This window comes from Pteronotus mesoamericanus, unplaced genomic scaffold (genome assembly GCF_021234165.1).
Source record: "Pteronotus mesoamericanus isolate MK-2021 breed Mesoamerican mustached bat unplaced genomic scaffold, CSHL_Meso_final contig_32, whole genome shotgun sequence".
NCBI lineage: Eukaryota > Metazoa > Chordata > Mammalia > Chiroptera > Mormoopidae > Pteronotus > Pteronotus mesoamericanus.
In genome coordinates, this window is record NW_026555134.1 from 14,560,033 (window position 1) to 14,581,186 (window position 21,154).

The 21,154-nt window shown below is 35.0% G+C and overlaps 1 pseudogene; it reads right to left on the reverse strand.

Moving 5' to 3' along the window:
- Positions 1-5,156: 5,156 nt before the first annotated feature.
- The window catches only part of LOC129072515 (protein FAM204A-like), a 31,698-nt pseudogene continuing 15,700 nt past the window's right edge, over positions 5,157-21,154 (reverse strand).

Below are 21,154 nucleotides of genomic sequence, written 5' to 3' on the forward strand. Positions count from 1 at the left end.
ATTGTCAGTATTAATAAATATATTCTAACTTAAATATTCACATAAGAATAAATAGATGACTAAACCTGAGAATGACATTCATTAGTTATAATTTTATGACACTCAGTTACTTTTAAAAATGTAAAACTAAATTAAAAATGGAATACAAAAACGGAAGGAGCAGCTATATATATATATATAATGAGAAAAATGTGATGTATATATTAAAAATCAAGCCATTAGCAGAAATATTGAGACACTACTGGGCTTTAAGCAATCCAGAGTGACTCTGGGTGTTACATTTAATACTCTGCTGTTCATTCTTCCTGATGTCTTGTGAGAGACAATTACCTGTGATAATAGCCAGTACTCTGGAGAGTTGAGAAAATTGGGGGTAGGGTAAATGGTAATGGAAAAAAATACAATATTGTTACTTATAAAAAAAAAAGGTTAGGAAGAGATCTCAAAATCTTGTTACTAAACTTAGATACATTAAAATATCTAACGTGACTTTCTGGATTATTCTTCTGTGACTACTGAAGTCTAATAAAAATCAAAATGAAGGCTGTTGTCACTTATTAGTGAAATCTTACTTTACCAATCCAGTGGAGTATACTGTGGGATTGTATAGGATCAACTTAGTGCTTAAACAGAGCTCTTCTGAAGTAAATTTACAAGGGTAAAATCATTATTATTCAGAAGATACTATTCCTTTTGCCAAGATATGCTTTGAACACTATTTGATATTCTATGATTGACAAACATGAAACAAAAATAGAAGAAAATTTAAATTCTTATTAAAAACTACAAGCATAAAGATAAACATATGTAAATGACTATCAAAAGTAGAGAATGGAATATTTTAACTATCATGTTGAATAAATAGGAAAAAAGAAAGTATTTTCAATAAACAACACTATGACAATAAAAATATATTTTTCGAAAAAAATGAACCTTACCTCTCTCTCTCATCCCATAAACAAAAATTTATTTGACGTGGTTCATAGACCTAAATGTAAAAGCTAAAATTATAAAGTTTCTTGGGAAAATGTGGAAGAATATCTTTACAACTGAATATTTGCATATTCAAAATTTCAATAAATGTTGATTTTAAGAAAACAAACTGATCCAAAGAATTTACTACCTATCTCTTCCAAATTAAAGACAATAAGATCTATAGCAATATGGCACTCAGGTAGATTATGAAGCCAAAAAAACTCCAGCAATTTCAGACAGGTTTGAAATACAACACAAGCAAAGAAAAGGACCCTAGGAAAACAAATGGACATCTCCTTCCATTAGAACCTTGAAAACAGAGAAAGAGGGTTCAGGGTAGATTGAGAAGAGTGGTGGTGGATGGGTATAAAGAGGAAACAAGAACTTCAGGAACTATGGATGCTCCTTTACTTATGATGGTGTTACATCCAGATTAAATCACTGTGAGTTGAGCATACATTTAGTACACCTAAACTACCGATCATGACAGCTTAGCTTCCTCTAACTTAAACACACTCACAACACTGTTGTTAATCTGCAGTATCTCAAGAGAGTATTGTACTGCACATAGCACCAGCCCACGAAAAGGTCAAAATCCTAAGTATGGTGTCTACTGATTGCGAACCGCTTTCACACCATCCAAAAGTCAAAAAATTATAAGATGAACTGTCATAAATTGGGGACTATCTGTACACCAGTTTCCGTAGCATTTGTTCCCAATGTGCTGTTCATTTGACTGTTCGCTTGTAGCTACATTCCAGCTCCTTTTGATTCAGCTGTGTATTTCAAGGCACTGGAAAACCTACAAATGACATTTCTTAGACTTTCTCTCATGCTGGATCAGTTTGGGTTCTGCCAATAAAAAGCACAAGAAGTGGGAGAGAGAAACTTCTCTTCCTCTGCCTGCGTCCCTTGGGGTGTCAGCCATAGTGTCAGCAGTGTGAGGCCCGACACTTGAGGAGCCTTTGACGTTTCTGCAGAGTATCAGTGGATTCGGGCAGCAGTGAACCCCCTCAGTAGAACTGCTCTTGGACTCTGGTTTACCCACTCTCTCCTTTCAAATCCCAACAGGAAAAGAAGAGCTTCCAATAGCTATTAATATCAAGAATACATCAACTTCCTTTCTTCCTTCTCCAAACCTCCCCAAAATTTCCTAACAAATTCTCTATATTTATTTGCAATATTTATAATGCCTTTTGTCTTCCTGCATAGATTATTAGTGATACACTGGGAGATTTTTTCATGAAAGGTTGTTCTTGTATTTTTGGCAGGAAAAAGGATGGCACTATTTTAGCTAAGTTAAAGTGGCATCATTAATGCATTAGAGTGGGGGGCGAGAAAATGCTCCAGCACAGCAAGGACATCCTCTACTATTTATTCATCCTGGGAAAGTCTTCCTTTACCTTCCACTTCTAAGTGAGATGTGAGAAGAAACAACAATGGGAGATACACTTGATTACTGATAGAATCGAATCGCATGACCATCACCATTTGGTTCCCTCCTCTTTAAAATGGGCATGTACTAAAAACTTACTTCATAGAGTTGTTGCAAGATTTAAATAAGCAAATGCAAATATGGTACTTAGTACAGGCCCTAAAAGGAAGCAAGATGTGGTAGTGTTAGGAGCAGAAGTTGCACTAGTACTTTTGGGTGGTGGCCACTACGATTTCTGTCCTCAGAACTGTGAGATAATAAATGTAGCTGTTTTAAACTACTAAATTTATGATAATTTGTTGTACAAATTTCTAACAACTTTCTATCTGGTTAATATGAAACCATGTTATACTTGCAAGTTTACAATCAATTTTTTTTATTATAAACAAAAGTTCTTTCTAAAAACACACCTTGTTTACATCATTTCACTTCATTGAATCCCCCTTATCCCCAAGAAAATGTCTCTATTTTTTAAATGCCTAGGATGATATGACAATGTAATATCAAGTTTAGATGAAAGATTTTGGAAATGACAGATCTAGATCTAATTCATAGCTCTACCATAGTACTGTGTCATTCAACAAGGTGTTCTGATCGACAGATTCTTTGTCACTTTCAGACAGGTCACAAACTGGTAGATTATTGGGCAACTTCTAGCCAAGAGTTTGTTTTTTATGGAAGGCAGAAAGCTTTAGTATATCTTTTTAAAACTTTAATGCCTTTTAGGTAAAGTACATATTCTATGATTCACCACAATCCTCATGAATTTCTTATCTTAATCCCTTATGATATTTTCCCATTATCATCTGACTCTTGAAATTATTTGATTATGCTAGATCTAATCAAGAACTTCAAACAACAAAATTCAGTGAATTTGAGAAAGAACATAAAATTTAACAGATCTGAGGAGGAAGAGATGAGGTTGAGCAAGACTAGCCAAAGCACTAAGGTAAAATTAAGAGGACTGATAACTGTCCTAAACAATAATATAGCATTATCGGTGTTGAGTTGGAAAGATGAAGTATACCCTTGTAAAGTAACAACAATAAAAACAATTTCATCAACCATGCTAGAGAAAATTCTGAGCTATCTTTCTATTTTCTCTTTAAACAATAATACAATAAAACTGCTAAAATATAATCAAAAGTTATCAAAGAATATACAGTGAAAATGTATTTAAAATACCATTTCTGTGTTTAAGTTGGCTCTTATATAAGGCCTGCATGGTTACTGAGGATGCCTGGGACTGAATTTGGTGTGGGGTCAGCGACAGGTCAGAACAAACCTAAGATGCATTGAAAGTCATGGGGAAAAAGATGTTTATTATGATACCAACATTTGAATGCACAAAAGTATTTCCTTTTATGGCTTAGTCATTTTTACCCTTGATCTTTATTCAAGAAAACACCGTAAGTATTAACATTGGCCATTGATTCATTTATTTGGAAATAAAAATATGTCTTTTAAGAAAAACAGTCAGGTAGGCAAAAGAAAAAAATGATATGCAATTACAGCTCTTTATTCTAAATGCCTTGGAAAATAACAATGTTAAACATTCTTTTGAATCTAAAAGTCTCATTAGTATTTCATTAAATCTCCCAATTTAAGGTGAAAGGGTATGTGATGCTAATAAGGAAAAAGAAGAAAAAAGTGTACTTTACAAGAAATGGCAGCAGATTGAAAAAATAATTATGTGAAAATTTAATTAGTTGGAACCCAGTTGCTAACAAAGGGATGATCAAATTGAGTTAATTTTTTTATTAATAAAATGATTTTTCTTATATTAGATAAATTATTGATGAAGAAAAGTATTTAAATTTTAATTATTCTGAGCTTCATGATAGAATATGGAGCTCATACTGTAAGTTTTACCAGTTTAAAAAGTAAAGGGATTATCTATGACCTATGGGTGTCTCATTCCATGAGAAAAATCATATAAAAGCAGGGCTCTTTGAGGGTCTCTGCTATTGCAGGGAAAAATACTGACTTTAAAAACATGATAATATACACCTTTCTCTACAAATGTTAGTAACTATTAGAATCCAAGAATGTTATCTGTTTTTATTAATTTTTAAAACCATAATTACAAAGTACCAAGTTTATTACATAAATATTCTAGAAATATTCAGGATATTTTCTTACCTTAACCAATGGCATGAAAATAAATATAGCCTGGAGTACAAATACAGAAATAGAACTACTAGGAACAAGTGGCACTTTTATAGGAAGCACCTTTTCATTCTCCTTTATTGGAGATTACAATTTGTCGATGTCTCAACTGCTTGCCAATGATTCTATTCTGCTGTTGAACAGAATTCCATTACCCCTAACTAATTGTTATTACTAAATTATAGCTCACTTATGATTAGCCTGGTTTTTCTTGATATCCTCACTCAATCATCAGACCAGATAACTTCTCAAAGCAATTTTGGGATCAGTATCACTTGCCTACATCCCGTTAGCTGAGAATCTGATGTAGGCTTTGATTGATTTAGCCTGAAATAAAATAAGACTTCACCTAAAAGCAAAGATATTCAGACATTTGTTAAGCAAACAAACAAAAAATAATTACTTCTGTGTATTCACCTGTCATTCATTGCTCTGTCAATCGAATGCTAAAAGCTCTATATAAGTTTTCAGAAAGTGCCAGGTGATATTATTAGGGATCAAGGGAGCCTATTAGAACAGAAAAATGATTTTTTAGAAGAAAAAAAAAGGTCATTTTTAAATGATCATAATCAAATAACTAAGGGTAGAGCATCCCACAAGTGACATGGCGCCTTTGATAACTCTGCCAGACGCCAGCATTGTCGGTCTCCTTCTGCCTCGGGAGCAGGTTCTGCCCGGCCCACCACGTGGTAAGCGTTGTTAGAAGTGTTAGGAAGAGCCCAAGAGCGGACTCAGCAGCTCCAGAGCACTGCACCCCCAGGAAGCCGAACTGAAGCCTGAAAGGTGGTCCCCCACAGGGCAGTATTCCTGTTCCATCTGCGAAAATGATGAGAAAAACTTCCACAGAGGGGGCAGAGTGTTGAGAAAGGTTTTTAGTGGAGGTAGGTATAATTTTGTAACTGAAAGAGGAAAAAAATAATAAACAGTCGACTTTAAAAAAAAATGGCCTTGCTTCTGCTATCTAGCAGAGGGGAAGTATTTTCATCATAGATTTCTTAGGCGTTTTCTTTAAGAATATATTCTAAAATTACTTTGAAAAAGGAAAGTTTCATCGGACAATCAGAGCCTTTATTAACAGAAACATTAAGAGAACGTGCTGAGTTTCCCTGTATAATAAAGCAAACAAAATTAAAAAGAGGGAAATAAGTACTTGGCATTCACATAAGGGTAGAACAATGATGAAATACCTGGCGATAATGGAGAGGCCTTACTGGAAACAAGAAGTAAGAAATTTTCTGTAATGAAGACAGACCATGAAAGTCTAAGAATAGCAGCATTTAGCATTTAAAGTTAAGTAGTATTTTTGTTCTTTTCTATGCTGTAAGCTCTCTGTCTCACTCCCAGACCTCCGGGAAAACTTGTTTTTAGTTCGTAGCTTTGCATAAATGAGGTTGGAGAATGAAGAAAGGGGGTGAAATGCAGGAGCCACAGGAGAAAAGACAGCGAGCCAGAGACGGGATTAGGCAAAAAGGAAGGGTGAGCAGCCCTGCTGTCCAACAGGCTCTGTTTACATTTTGTTTGTCAAAACTGGGTCATGTGCGTACTTCCAGAGCAATTGCAGGCCAAGGAAAATGAGCTTATCAAGACTGGTTTGGACCAATTTTCATCATTCCCTGAGCCATGTTCACTAAGCTCAAGGGACATGCTAGTATCTAAAGAAATTAGAGTTCAGGTAGCAAAAAGACCTAATGAGGCAAGGTGATGGGGAGAAAATAGCTGATATCTGCTATTAAAAATCCTCCAGCCCTGGCCAGGTGGCTCAGTTGGTTGAAGCATCATCTCATACACCAAGAGGTTGTGGGTTCAATCCCCGGTCAGGGCACATACTTAGGTTGTGTGTTCAGTCACAGGGTGGGGTGTATACAGGAGGCAACCAACTGATGTTGCTTTCTCTCCTCCTTCCTCTCTCTCTATAACATATATTCCTCTAGAAATTGGCTCTTTATAATTTAATAATCTAAAAGGATTGAAATTTATGTTAGGCAGGTAAACTTTATTGTTACATTCTCTTTAGAAGGATAAATATAAACTGTTTTGTTGCTATTTTAATAGAAAATATGTATTTGAATACCACCTGCCAATACTTTTTTCTATAGAATAGCAGTTGATATATTTAATATTTTAAATTTTAAATTAACATGTGTCTCTTTTTTTTCTTCTGCCTTGCTGTTCATTTAGATTTTCTTTATGCTTCATGTGCATGAGGGAATTAATTTGCAGGAAATATTTCAGAAAGGCATCACAGAAAAGGTGGCTCTGCAACTATGTGAAGAAAATATGTGATTTATTTATATCAGAAAGGAAGGCAGACTAGACTGTAAGTAAAGTACTTTTGTAAAAGGAAAAGGAGCTTACTAGGGAAGATTTATGGAGATAACAGAAATGATAACCTCTGTAAGTATATGCATGCAAGATGCAGTTCACCCATATTTTCACAGATAGCATTTTCCATAGGTGGTTCTCTACAGAGTCTGCCAAATAGTAAAATGAAGAGGTGGGGAGGGAGGGAGAAAATGAGAGGAAGGGAGGGAAGGAGGAAGATAGATGGATAGATGTCTGATGAATCAAAAATAGTAAGAATAAAATGTATATTTTGACCATAATTTTACAAGTGATGAGTGTTCCGTGTTTATGATATGTGTCATCTGACCTTCAGGGCATTATTTGCCAGAGGGCATGAACTGAGCGTCAGTTCACATAGCAGGAATAATAAAGAATGCAGGAATTCTAAAGTAGGGGAAACCTCAAAGGGAATGGTGTAGAGTTGAACTAATAATGATATTTTAGAAATACAAAGTGACAAAGCAAACCTCTAGGGAGGAAATATTATTTTATTGTTTTTTATCTGAATTAACTGAAATAGTGAAGGGAGAAGCTGGAAGCTGTCATGCAAATACATACATATGGTGACAATAGTGGCTGTTAATAGCAACATTTGAGGACTGGAGCATTTTTTCAAAAGGCTCCAGGAAAGTCAAAAGATTGAATAATGAGTGCAATAACTTAAACTTATTGGAAAAGCAGATGAAAAATATTGATCACATTAATTCTTCAACCAACAGATACTTATGTGAATCAAGTCCAATATTCTAGGAAGAAGATCCAAAGATAAAAATTTCACCATTTATTGTAAACATGAGCAGACAGGCTCTCTCTAGTGATTTTCCTGCCCATCGAAATGAGTTCAGATTCCATCAGTCAAATCCTGTCTGCCATAGCCTCCCATTTTCCCATGGTAAAGTTACAGGAAACCTTACCCATTCTATTCTCCACTTAGAGAATAATGATTCACAGTAACATGTTAAAGGCTCTGAAAATCCCTGTAAAAAACTGTTTGTTCGGTTATTAAATTTCTGCATTTATTTGCACCCAGAGCAGTCTCTAGTGTTACCCACTAGCAGCATCCAAAGAAAATGATATTCCAGTTTTGGGAAGTTTAGCCATACCTCAGGGCATTTCAGCTATTCTCTTTTACAGCCTGTGCATTACCCTTCAGTCAAAGTGAAGAACTAAATACTCTCCATACGTATCTTAGATTACTTTCTTTCTTTAAAAAAAAAATTGGTATTGTATTTTCTCCATTACCATTTGTCCCCTAATACACTTCAGCCCCTGCTATCACCACACTGTTGTCCATGAGTCCTTTTTCCTTTTTGCCCAATCCCTCTACCCCCTAACCTCCCCCGCCCCTTAGCTGCCATTTGCTCTTCATCTATGAGTCTGCCCACATGCCCAGCAGTAGATGAGCAGATAAAACTATGGGACATTTACTCAATGGAATATTGCTCAGCCGTAAAAAAGAATATTTTACCCTTTGTGACAATATGGATGGACCTAGAGAACGTTAAGTAAAATAAGCCAGTCAGAGAAAGAAAATACCATATGATTTCACCCATGTGGAATCTTAGATTTATCTCTCTTGCTATTTTCATTGTATGCCCTTCTCTTATTTTTGCATCTCCACCGCCATCCCATATTCACTCCTCAGTCTGTCTGTGTATCACTATCATTAAAAACTGTCACAAACTTTGACCTAGTAGCCTCTTCTTTAATTATCTACCCTATAAAAATCTGAAAATGTAGAAAGCAGCATTACATAAGAAGATATTCAATACATAGCTTATATTAGCAAAGCCTAAGACATTACCTAAAGAATCCTGTAGAAGAGTGCAGGCTCAGTATTGAGAATATTTAAAATAGTACAAGAGATAGCTATTAACTTTACAATAATTATAAAAATATTTTAAACTATGGTACAACCCTACATTATTTAAGTTAATATACTATTAACTTGAAACAGCATATAAAATTATGTGTATACTATTTTCTCAAATATATACTGAGGTAATTATATATCATTATAGGTAATACAGAGAAAGAGTAAAGTGAAATATACTCATGTAAATTACAGTTTTATTTGAGTGGTGTAATCTCAGGTGTATTTTTTAACTTGTCTCAGCATCTGGATTTTCAACAATAACATTCAACAAACTCTTATGCATTCTCAGGGCCAAAATAATTTTCTTTGTGTCAAGACTTCTCTAATTCTCCCTAACAGATGTCATTGCTTCTGCTTTTTAACTCCAGGCTCTGTGGTATATGCCTCTCCTGTTATATTTCACAGTCTACTTTGAACTAGAGAATATAAAATGGTACAGCCACTGCCACATGGAAAACCAGTTTAGTAGCTTCTTATAAATAAAACATACTCCTAATTCCTCACCAAGTTTTCAGGCTTAAGCACTCATTTGAAATATTTCCCACTGGTTTTAAGGCATGCATAAATTTAAGCATAACTATTATTTTCTACTTTCAATCTTTCCTTATTCTGAATAAATTTCAAAATCATTCCACCTAGCAGGGAGGTTTTTGATGGCAATAGTGTCAGGAAATCAAGAAAAGGCAAGTGAAAAAGGAGTTTTACACCATCAACTGTTAACAGATTTCACACAAGCAACTCACCCTCACCATGTATTATCTTCCATTTTTTTGGTCTTATTTATTTTTTTAATATTCTTATTTTTTTCTCCCTTAATCCCTTCTCTTCAACTTATGGTCCAGTGATTCTCAGTTCAAGATGTCCATCAGAATCACCCTTTAAAAAAACAAAAGACCTGGGCTCCATTGTGATTCTTTTGAACCAGAAGCTGTAATGGGAGGACCTTGCATTTGCAGGGTTGAGAAACTCCACACATGAGATTGGGGCACACCGCTCACTCCTTGTGGATATTGACTTAGCGTTTGTTTAAGGATGTAAGTTGAACTTCTGGTACTCCATGCTGTAGGTGTTGACACCAAGTCTGCAGGAACTACAAATCTGCTGTGAGCATGACAGGCATATGCTGCACAATTCCTTTAAGTAAACACCAGCTTAGCTTAGGAAAATAAAAAGAGCACCAGAGAGCAACTGCGGTAACAGTTTGGTCCTCTTCCACTGGCTATAATTATCAGCTCCTCACACGCATATTTATCTGCTCTGTGGCACCCATTCCTATTTTCCCTTTTAATCAGCTTTTGAGCTTAGTTGGAATATTAATGGAATATAGCCGATGTTCTGTGATTCTTTTATTTGCGTTTGTATTGATTCATTTCAACTTATTTTACACCTATATTGTATAGTTTTAACTACTGGGATATAGTCCCATACAATTATTTTCAAGCCTCCCCCAAATTAGGTGTGTACAGCTAAACCTGCAAGTGTAATTCTGACTTGGACACTCTAAAATAGGCTCTGTACTAAAATCATGTTCTCTGATAACTATGGCCGAGAGGTCTCACACTCAGAAAACACCACCTACCTATCCTGTTCAACCTAACAGGCCTCTTACCCCTCCAACTCATGAGCAACAACATTAGTTTTCTATAACCCACATTTAGACTTTAAAAAGGTATTCCAGCTGTCACTACTACTTAATCTAAAATTATAACTACAAATATGAATATCTAGCCTCAAATCATCAAAAAGTTGAAGAAAATTAAAGCAAGAAAAGTCTCACCAAGCTATTTACAAGTTTTGCACCCAGGCAGACTAACTCCTGAAAAACAGTTACTAAAGGAAGCAAGGGGGTGGGGAGAGTAAATCTAATTAATAACCTCAGAGATATTTGAAAGGCTATCATAATACACCAACAACAGAGATAGTAATGAGGGGGAAAAAACTATTAGATTGTTGGGGAAAAAAACAGTTTGGCAAAGTAAAATAATTGAAAAAATGTATAAACAAAATAGATTTAAGAATAGACTAAATCAACCAAAAATCACATTACTAAGATGAAAGATTGACCCAAAATTAAGTTAAAAAAGCAAAAACAAAAGAGTGGAAAAAATAGAAAACATACAAAGAGGACAGAATAAGGACACTGTACAATATATCTAGTAAGACTCATATGTGTGCATTACATATATGTCCAGTATATACTTGTATGCATATATACACATGTGTACACATATATGTATACACACATATATAAAAAGATGGGATGAAGGCAGCGATTGCATATATGTATATACATATACACACATATAGGTATTTTTTGCCATTTGCAAATATTTATTTAGGTAACAGATCATAAAATACATTTTTATAATACACATAAGAAAAAACATTTAAATGAATAAAGGATAAAATGACAGGAGGTGACAGAATTTAGTGTTTATAAATGAGATCATCAATAACTAACAATTCAGAGGAGAAATTCAAGGTGTACTTAAAAGTTTGAGACCATGTTTTATAATATTTTTAACAAAAAATAAAGTATTAGGCTATGAAGAAATACATTACTTACTAATTTTTCAAGTTATATGCATACATGTGTATAGACATAATACACATTTATATGTCTTAAAACACAAATTGTATAATACATATAATAGAACCTTATATAATAGAACTTAACATATAGAACCTTGTACCAAATGTAATACAAACAAATACAAGGTGAGGCAAGAGTAGGTTTATAGTTGTTCATATGGAAAATAATGCAATTAAGAAAAATAATACAAGAATATACTGTGTTTTCCATATTCACAACTGTAAATCTTATTTCTCCCTGCCCTGAACAGTTCAAACAGCATGGACCATATCAAATGAACTATGCACTGCACGTCATTTTACTTCCCAGCCCTCATCTCATCTCTCTGACATTAATTTGCCTTCTGGTGAAAGGTTTTCTTCCATAATAGCTAACAGACAGTATAGCCAAAAAGCCAAGGAGGTCTATTAATGAAAATATTAACATGTAGGTTTTATTACACCATTTCCCCCATGGAATTAGTGGGGAAAAAACCAGAAAGGATCAGTAAATAGAGACTGGGAGAAGTCCCTCCCAACCCTAGTTTTGTAGGCATCTGAAACATCATAGCCCCACCACCAGCATCATATACAACAGACTAAAACTAAAAGCATTCTCCTTAAGATTGAGAGCAACACAGGGATGTCCCCTTTCAGCTCTCTTATTCAACACAGTACTGGAAGTCTTAGCAACAACAATCAGACAGGAAGAAGAAACAGAAGGCATCAAAATTGGAAAGGAAGAAGTAAAACTGTCTTTATTTGCAGACAATATGATACTGTGCATAGAGAACCCCAAAGACTCCACCAAGAACTACTAGAACTGATAAATGAATTCAGCAAAGTAGCAGGATACAAAATTAACATTCAGAATGCAGTTGCATTTTTATATGTCAATAATGAAGTAACAGAAAGGGAAATTAAGAAAACAATCCCATTCACAATTGCTTCAAAAAGAATAAAATACCTAGGAATAAACCTAACCAAGGATGTAAAAGACCTGTACTCAGAAAATTATAAGACTGAAGAAACTAAATAAGATACAAATAAGTAGAAACACATACCATGTTTGTGGATAGGAAGAACTGACATTATTAAAATGTTCATACTAGCCAAAGCAATCTACAGATTCAATGCCAATTCCTATCAAAATTCAATGTCGCATTTCACAGAACTAGAACAAACATTTCAAAATATTATATGGAACCACGAAAGGCCCTGCATAGCAACAGCAATCCTGAAAAAAAAAAAAAGAACAAAGTTGGAGGAATCATGCTACATAATATGAAACTACACGACAAGGTCATAGTAATCAAAACAGCATGGTACTGGCATAAAAACAGAATCATAGATCAAGGAACAGAATAGAGAGCCCAGAAACAAACCCGTACTTTTATAGTCAATTAATATTTGACAGAGGAAGCAGGCACATACAATGGCCTAAAGATAGTTTATTCAATAGATGGTGTTGGGAAAATGGACAGATAAGCGCAGAAAAATGAAACTAGACCACCTTCTTACACCACACACAAGAATAAATTCGAAATTGATACAAAGACTTAAATGTTAGACCCAAAACCATAAAAATCATTGATGAAAACAGAGACAGCAAAATCTCAGACATCGCTCATAGAAGTATTTTATTGGACATATCTTCCAAGGGAAACAAATGAAAAATAAACAAATGGGACTACATCAAATTAAAAAGTTTTTGCACAGCAAAGGGAAACAACAAAATAAAAAGGCAACCCATAGAATGGGAAGACATATTTGCTGAGACATCTGAAAAGGGTTAATATCCAAAATTTATAAAGAACTTACAAAACTCAACACCAAAAAAACAAATAACCCAATTAAAAAATGGGCTAAGGACCTGAATAGACCATTCTCCAAAGAGGACATACAGATGACCATTAGACACATGAAAAGACGCTCAATGTCACTAATAATCTGAAAAATGCAAATTAAAACCACAATGAGATAGCATCTCACACCTGTCAGAATGTCTATAATCAATAAACCAACAAACAACTACTGGCAAGGATGTGAAGAAAGGGGAACCCTTTTGCACTGTTGGTGAGAATGCAGACTGCTGCAGCCACTGTGGAAAGGAGTATGGATTAAAAATTAGAAGTGGACCTGCCTTTTGACCCAGAGATCCCACTTCTGGGAATATATCCAAAGGAACACAACTAATTTGAAAGAACATAAGCATTCCTGTGTTCATGGCTGCATTATTTACAATAGCCAAGATATGGAAGAAGTCTAAGTGTCCACTAGTAGATGAGTGGATAAAACAACCATGGGACATTTACCCAATGGAATACTATTCAGCAGTTAAAAAGAAGAAAAATTTTCCCTTTGTGACAGCATGGATGGACCTGGAGAACATTATGCAATGTAAAATAAGCCAGGCAGAGAAAGACAAGTACCATATGATTTCACTAACGACCAAACTGAACTAACAAGCAAAACAGAGACAGACTCATAGATAGAGAGCAGGAGCACAGGTAAAGGGGAGAAGGTTATGGGGTGGAGGGATTGAGCAAAAAGGCAAAAGGACTCGTGAACATGGACAACAGTGTGGTGATTGAGTTGGGGAGGGTATAAGGGTCCTAAACAGTAATGGGAAAAAATACAATAATTTTTTTAAATAAAGAAAATAAAAACGCTTTGTTGAACCTTAGATTTTAAAAAATCATAGCAATCAAGGAGCACTGAATAACAAATCTGTTAACAGTGACTGTTAACTGTTAACTATGGTCAAACAACGTCTTGATGTCAAAGAATTTGAAGAGAGTGGCATTTGCTGACATTTGATGACAGGAACACTTCTTCATACAGACTACACTAGAGGCTGGGGGTAAGGATAAAGGCAGCGATGATGACAAATGTGTTAAAACTAGCCAAAGCCATTCACTACATTACATTAGAGCCCTTTTATTAAAATTTTTAAAAATAATAATGCTGAAGAGGAAGACAAAAGGAGTATTCTTGTGGATTTGGATGTTTCCCACCATATTCTAGTGTGCCTACCCAAGGTTTCTAAAAACAAATCTATATATGTGCATTCAGTCAAATACTGGACTTCCTTGCCAAGTGTCTGAGAAGAAGATAGATACCTTATTACACTGTGATGGGAAATAGGGTCTGTATGGCTGGTAAAGGCAGTTCATACATGGTGGAAGCACCAAAATATAGTCTAAGGATAATATGACATGGGGAGTTAACAACATAGGAATCCTGGATTTGAGTCCTCCTTTACTTTTTCCTAGACATGTAACCTTGAACAAGTCACTTAATCCCTCTATGCCTTGGTGTTTTCATCTATACAATAAATATATTAAGGGGACTTATTTATACATGTTTTTATAGTTAAGTTACAGAATGAAAATATTACTCACATAGCAAGCTCTGAATGTATATTAACCGACGATAACGATGATGGTGTTGCTTTTGGCCACGTGTGCACTCAAGAGGAAGCACCCTGCTTAGTTTACCAAACTGTGCAGTCTACATTCTACAGCGGAGGGTTGAACTTCCTTTGCTATCACTGTATTTTATTTATATGGCCCTATTATCTTAAAAAACCTTAAATCTATTAGATAATAAGTATAGATTCAATTAAACATGAGTTTCCCCTAATTGGGTTAAATGGAATATTATAATAAGTAGCTTTATTTTTGACTAATTATCATGACTTTGATCAGTTCTCTTTACTTCAAAAAGTTCTCTTTAGCAGTTAATCTGCATGTGGAACCATTTGGTTTACCACGTAGCTGACTCCACAAAAAGCACTAGATTCAATGATGGTCAAATCTATAAGGTTTGGTGGGGGGGCAGGGGTGATGTGTACCTTATCTTAATGCGCCCACCAGGAATGAACTCAGAGTACTCATATATATCTGACTTTTTCTCATTTTTTAATTGTTACAACAAGAGAATTTGAGGAAATTTATGACCCTCCACAATTTCCTTGCCTTCAGGTATAAAATAGAAGATACAATTTTATTTTTCCAGTCCTTTTACTAAGAATTGCTTGAGAGAGATTTTAGGTCATTATAAACAAATGGGTATAAATCCACTGGCTTTCTTGATCAGGGAAAATGAACATGTTTCTGGGGTTGGTATACCAAATGTCAGTCCTAATGAAGAGAGAAAAAGAGGACAAAGTAATATGTGAAAGAACCCTATAATAAAATCAACAGACCAAAAAAAAAGTTGGTTTTAAATCAGGACAGTAAGAAGAAGAAAGGAAAGAAGATATCACAGCTTTGAGAGCATATGCTAAGGCAGGGGCATCTGAGCACATCAGGTAAATTTGAGATAGAGAAGTTACATAGAACTAGTTTTGTGCTTAGAGAAAATGGTGTCTAACTTATAAACTCTCACTAAATGTTATCCATTATTAATAGCAGTGCTATGTAATAGTTTTAAATGTCCACAAAGTCTTTGATCTTTCTCCCTTCAAAAGGAAAAGCCTGCTTCCCCTCCCCTGGAGTGCAGGGGAGACTTAGTGCCTACCTCCAATGATGAACAGGATAAGATGGATGTGTTAGCACGCAATTGCAGGGACTAGGTCATAAGGGCCATCTCTGTGACTATGCGCCTTCCATGGTGCTACCTTTGGATCACTCCTCTAGGGAAAGTTTACTGCCATTTTGTGAGCAGTGCTATGGAATGGCTCACACAACTGAGGTCAGCCACCAATAGTTAATGATGAACTGAGCTTGGTCAACAGTTATGGGAGTGGTACTTCTCAAAAGCGGGGCTTCCAGCCCCAGTTCAGCCTCCAACTGGTTGTAGCTCAGACTGACCTTTTGGCTACAATTGCATTAAAAACTCTTAGCCAGATCCCTAGCTGGCTGGTTGAGCACCAGCCTGCAATCCACAGGGTCACTGGTTTGATTACCAGTCAGGGCACATGCCTGGGTTGCAGGCCAGGTCCCCAGCAGGAGGTGTTTGAGATGCAACCACACATTGATATTGGTATTTTTCTTCCTCTCTTTCTCCCTCCTTTCCCCTCTCTAAGAATAAATAAAATCATTTAAACAAATAAATAAATAATAAACTCTTAACCAGAACCACCCACTTAAACCACTCATAAGTTGTTTTGAGTTGCTAAATTTGGGAGTAATTTGTTATGTAGCAATAAGTAATACATGCTACTATTATTACTTTTGGTAAAGAGTTTGAATGTGCATTTACTTTTATTGCTCAGTGTACTAATTTGTGGGACAATAATGAAGTATTAACTCAAACAAGCATAATATTGAACTTTCAGAATCCCTTTCCAGGGATTATCAAAAAAATCTTACCCCTGAAAGCACTGCTAGAAAGCACTGCTAGAAATATGGGAACAATACACATACAAAAAAAAACATAAATGCTTAAGGAATCCTACTTTCTCCTTTCATCTAATAGAATCCCAGCTTAGTGAACAAGATATGGATGGACATAAACGTCTGGGGCTTTAGGGAATACAAAGAAATTATATATTTTCTTCAGCTTGTCAAATGTTGTCCATATTCTGTCTCCACCACAGTTCTTTGTTGCTTTGATGGAGAAAAAACAAAAGCATAAAAGAGATTTTTAAAAGAAGGAAAAAAAGTTTTTAGGTAGAACAAAAGTGCAGATCTCCAGTCCAGTCTCTGCAGAAATTTCTCCCACAGTGTTCCTGGCATATCATAATATTGCTCCTTTTTTCACAATTTTAATGCTGGGGAGATGGTCAATTTATATTTTAAAGCATGCTAAAAGTTCAAAACCCCAGTTGTTACATTCTCGGTAGGTTAGGACCTCCCTTTACCATTGGCCATACTTCTGCACTTTGGATCAAAATAGAACAAATCTGCAAATCCTTCAAACTTTGGGACGGTTAACATTGTCATCTCTCAAGTTTAGCAGAGATGTGTAAAGAGGACACTGAAATACTTGACATACATCCTAAGAGGGAGAGGAGAAATAAAAAGTTATGAATGCCTGTAGGCATTTTGACATGCAGGATAGGACTAATAACTGAGGATTGAAATTCATGGCTTTAGACCACATGTCCTATCTTCTGCTTCCAGCTCTCAACCCAAATTACACTAACACCCAACATGAAATTATGAACAGATTGCATTCTCTTCTTTTGTACCTTTTTTCCCCAGACATTCATAGTGCAGGTCAGACTCACAAAGGCACGTGTGAGCAATACATTTTGACAGGAGAATAAGTTCTTAAATCTATAACCAACTATATGTTCAGGCTCTTATGACTGATTATGAACAACATATATGATTTAATTCTCTAATTACAATGAAAATGACTGCATGACCCCAAGTCATAGTAATAAAAAATGTCTTGCGTTAACTCCCATAACAGTATCATAAAATGTGTAATAGGATGACGGACCAGTGAGAAGTTTTGGAATTAAGTCATCACATTTCATTTACATGGAATCTATTCTAAAGGAAAGAAGACAACCACTTACATGATGAGCTTGATTAGTTCACAAAGAACAAAGTCAGTACTCATTTTCGTAAAAGCTAATTTCAATCAAGCAACACATTTTCATTCATCATCTTTTGGCTCTAATTAATCACTGTCTTCACTTGAATGATGAACAAATATGACTGTTAATTTTTGAAGGTTAATATAAAAAGTTATTATACTACGCATATGTTCACTTCTATAAAACACGGCAAATTCCTCACAGTTTTTAAATATTATTCCTGGCACTAGTTTTTCTTATGATTTAGTTGCCACATGAATATTATAAACTGAATTTCAAATCAGGGGGCAAATTATTTCTGAAGTATTTTTCCAAATGAGAATTTAGCCCTGGCTGTTGTGGTTCAGTGGATTGAGTGCTGGCCCGCGAACCAAAGGAATGCTGGTTTGATTCCCTATCAGGGCACAGGCCTGGGTTGCAGGCCAGATTCCCCAGTAGAGGGCGCACAAAAGGCAAACACACATCGATGTTTCCCTCTCCCTCCCTTCCCCTCTCTCGAAAAATAAATAAATAAAATCTTTCTTTAATAAGAATTTATGCTTACCCACCATAAATGTTTATTTCTGAAATGTCTCTATCAACTGAGTTTTATTAATGACACTATGAATTAAGATGAAGTAGACGGACCTCTGGGAAACTCACACTGGAGTTCTTGTCCATCTGAAAATACTATGAAGAATAAAAATTACCTTCTGGATGCTGCACAATGGTTTAACAAGTTAGATTATTAGTATCTGAATAAACAATAGAAAATATTTAATTTGATAGCCTTCTGATACCTTTATCTAAAGTCATAATGTATGCATATGCTGAATAAACTATACAAGAGCTACTAACGGTGCAAGGCTTCAAGGATATAATACAACACATGTGTATCTTTTCTATGACTTACTTTGTCAGAAACTTCAAAATAAAATGTACAAGAGATGACCATAAAACAACAAAACCTTTAATCTATTAACTTGCTTTAGCCATTGAAATTATTTTATTGACACATATATGACAGTTATAATCGATGACTAAGTTGGGTTTCAGCCTACTTGTCCTTTCTTTCTTGACAAAATGCATTACAGTAGTCCTCTCTCATCCAGTTTTACTATCTATGGTTTCAGTACACATCATCAACCCAGCCTGAAAATGTACAGTATTTTGAGAAACAGAGAAAAAGAGAGAGCTCATATTCACCTTTTATTACAGTACACTGATATAACCGTTCTGTTACTATTAATTGTTGTTAATCTCTTATTCTGCCTATTTTATAAATTAAACTTTATCAGAGGTATGTGTGGATGTAAGGAAAAATTACAGTATTTATAGGGCTTAATACTATGTGCAGTTTCAGGCATCAACTGGGGGTCCTGGAACGTATCCCCCCCCCCAGATAAGAGGGGACTACTGTATTTTAATGCACTTCTAAGGGAAACAGTCAAAGATAAAGATAATGAAATTTTATAATGGATTTACTTGCAATAAGCTTTTTCAAGTTATATCCTGGTATTAGAACTAATTCTCCTTAATCTCTTAAACCCAGAAAATATACATTGAAAATGATGTGATTTTGAAGCACCATTAGATCTTAAATCAAAGACAGATATAGAATTTTTAAAAAGGTTTTCAGTATCAAATAAAATGGGAAAAATTTCCACTTGAACTACCCTCACCAGACCTTGTATTTACCTCAGCAACTGAATACTACTCAGCACCGTTACTGAGTCAAACAGGTTCTGACAGTCTTTGCTGAGACTTGATGAGAAAAAAATGTGGTTTCATACCAAAATAAGTTTTACCATAGCTTAAATCAAGCTGAGGTGTACTTTTGTAAAACTCTCTCCTCTGTTTTTTCTGCTACAGTTCATGTCTAATTTGCTGTCTTTCACACCCTTCTCCTCGCATTCATTAAATAAGAACATTCTCTAAAACCTTTCCTCTAGTCTTAATCTTTCTCTCTCCCAAAACACTCTCTCCTCATGAGTACACTGCAAACTTTCCAAGAAAATATTCTTGATTATATCTAGCTTACTTCTTGTCTTCTCCACGTACAAGGACTGTGGAAATAGTCTCTATTTCCCTGTATCTCAAAGCATCAACTCCCACTTTGGAATATTTCATTTTATTTCATGTAAGTTCAAATGTGTTAGATCCACTGTAAGAGTAAATATATTTCATGAAAATTTTGAACCTAACCTAAAATTTAATCCTAATGTTTTTTCCATACTATAATCCAGGAACTCCTCATAAAGTTTAAGTTGTACTTTATGTCCTAAGTTCTAGTTTAATTTTTTCACTGCTCTTCTTTCTCCATCAAGACTATAGGAAACTGTTAGTGAAGAAACCCAGTGATACACAGGATTTGGCATAAAGAAAATACATTTGTCCTCTATGCCTCCTTCTTCCACTTCACATTCTGGCTTTTTACATTAGGGGATGCAACATAGCATGTATTCTCTCTCTTCTTGTCTGTTGTCTGTATTATGTTTTTATATATTTATTGTCCCCTGATATCTCAGTAGCAATGCCCTCAGGATGAAGCATCTTCCTGAAGTTCTGAGAATTCTGGAATTTCAGCTTGTTTCAGTTACGTTGGCTTATACATTGCACTGAGCAATGCAAGTTAAGATACACTTAAATGATTGATCCAAAGTAATAATAATATGTATTATTTATTGTGTCACTTAAAACAACATGTATTAATTATCTCATACACTTTCTGAGGGTCGGGAATTTGGGAGTGGCTTAGCAAAGTGGTTCTGGCTCGAGGCTCTAATGAGTTTGCAGTGTTCATCTGATCTCTTTTTTCTTCAATTATTCCTACCTTTTTATCACAAAAATATTCCACTAAACCTTATATGGCTTATTAAATGCCCATTAAACTGATGAATAGTCTGTGCTTATCTGTTCAATTCTCAGAAGGATCCATATTAAATATTAAGCATGCTGTCACGCGTTGAATCCTATAATTCAAACAAGAATTACTTCTGCTGATTCATTATGTGATCTCTCTTTGGAGGGCAGCAGAGGCATAGATATAAGAAGGTTGTTCTCAATAATTTGTATTCCATCATTTCTACAAAACTACTATAAATCTAACCTTTCTGAAATGATTTTGGTTCTCTATTGGGTTTTCTAGATGATGATATAAACAGTCACATTATCTAGTATGTTTATAGGAAAAATAGTCAGTTGAACCAAATAAAACAGAAGGCTTAGAAAACATTCAGGAATTGTCCACATTGATCAAATTTTAGAAATGAATTTGTACTAGAAATAAAACTCAAGTGGAGAAAAGATA